Raw genomic sequence first — 2197 nt, forward strand, 5'->3', positions numbered from 1 at the left:
TTTTTGCATGAATAAGGTTTAATTCATTCCTCTCTGCTGTAGATTTCAAATCTCAATTCAGATTTGTAAGGCATTTTACAAATAGCATATTCAATCTTGAAAGACATGGCCTACATGACGACACATTTATTTTTTATTTTTGGGTGAACTATTCCTTTAACACTTTATTTCCCCACAGAACCATGAATGACTGATAAAAAATAATTACCTTTGTAATGCAGTTTCATTGTCATTGAAATGATAGTTTAACATTAGTTTATCAAGACTGGGCTGTACTTTTGCAAAATTTAATTCACTTCATCCATACAACTGTTTGCATGTGACACCTGAACTAAAGGGCTGCGCGATGAACACGTGTTGAGTATATGGCAGTATATGCTTATGGCAGCAAAGGAGAATAACAAACATTATTTGGAATTTGTTGAGGAGGAAAACAAAAGCCTTTCTGTTAAATGTAAACAGGCCTGGTTCTACAGGGGTGCTAAAGAATGCTAAACACCCTCAAACGAAAGCCAGCCCCAGTTGAGTGCTTTAAATGTTTCTATTTACAACGATTTATTGAATGCAATAGCCAATTGCAGCGTTTAAGTTAGTCAGAATCGACTGATCAAAACGCCGAGTTTTTGTTTCAATGCGGAGTAGTGCATGCTTGCAAATATCTCATTATAACAGTTTAGACAATGTAAATAATTGATTCATTGCAGTGTAGACAGCTTCACTGATTGTTATGGAACTTCGTGGGATCGCGATTAACTGAAATGAGTGGTATTTTACTGGTTATAACAATTCTGAACTTATAATTGGAGCTTTAAGGACTCGTGTCTATACTGTTTTCATGTTTATACTGAAATAAATGAACATTGTGCAGGCATTTACCAATCGTAGGCTGTATGCTTATGGCTTACTGCGACTCACTGAGGTATAAAAGCTGCAGTCAGTTAACTAAGAAAATCGCGCCTCGACTGTGTCAAATGTGACAAGACTTTGTAGTTTTGGACGTCGCAGTCTTTGATATTTAGTCACCGTCACTATGGTTACAGGTCAAATGGAATACTGGCTTGACTTCAGTTGCGTGTTACAGTAAACATTCTGCTGCTTTTATGATGTCATGGACTTGAACAGCAGTACTGTAGTCACTTTAGATCGTGTTTGATTCGGACGAACAAAGATATCTGTCTATTTATGAAGGTAAATCTCTACAAACATACATTAATACAGCAAATTATCGACTTGTTCAAGTTGATTCCACAAAAAGATTTTTCTGAATATAATCTTAAAAATGTTTGTTTCTTTCCATCTTCATGTCACTACCATGAATGGTAAGAGTGGGAAGAAAGACATGAAAGGTTAGCTAAGTTTGAATGTACAATAAAACTGAATGTGTAGAATGTGGATATATTAAAAACTGTAACTTGTGTTAAAGTGTAGCATGAATCTTATATGTGGAAACTGTCACTATTTCTGAACATGTTCTTCTGTTTCTTTCTTTCTTTTTTCTTTCTTTTTTTTTGCATGACCTAACCCTTTCCATGCCACGGTTTGAGCCGTCACAATGGCAAACATGGTAATACATAAAAAAAAATGTGGTCACTTTTGTTAAAGTGCAGCATGAATTTTTAATTCCGGAAAATAATTGTATTTCTGAACATGTTCTTCTGTTTTGTACCTTGCATGACTCTTTCAAACAACATGACACGGTTTGAGCCGTCACAAAGGTGAATATGGTAAGACAGACCATGTGACAAGACACAAAAAAAAATGTATTAATGTGTTAAACTGCAACATGAATCTTTCTTTTATTCTAGAAAATCACTGTATTTCTGAGCATGTTCTTCTCGGTTTCTTTCTACGCGTGACTCTTTCCATCTACATGACATGGTTTGAGCCGTCAGTGGCAAACATGGTAAGAACATCAGAAACATGTACTAACTTGTGTTAAAGTGCAGCATGAATTTTTTATTCTGAAAAATCACTGTATTTCTGAATATGTTCATCTGTTTCTTTCTTTGCATGACTCTTTTCAACTATATGCCATGGTTTGAGCCATCACAATTGTGAAAAATGGTAAGATAACAGCAATACTGGAATACATTACAGGACTTTTTAAAAGATTTAAATCACTGAATCACTGGTTCAGAACAATTGATTTGCAAAAGTTTAAAAAAAGTTCTATAATTATTCATAAATCTTTTTCTGC

Source organism: Sinocyclocheilus rhinocerous, unplaced genomic scaffold, assembly GCF_001515625.1.
Source record: "Sinocyclocheilus rhinocerous isolate Xijiao unplaced genomic scaffold, SAMN03320098_v1.1 scaffold712, whole genome shotgun sequence".
Lineage (NCBI taxonomy): Eukaryota > Metazoa > Chordata > Actinopteri > Cypriniformes > Cyprinidae > Sinocyclocheilus > Sinocyclocheilus rhinocerous.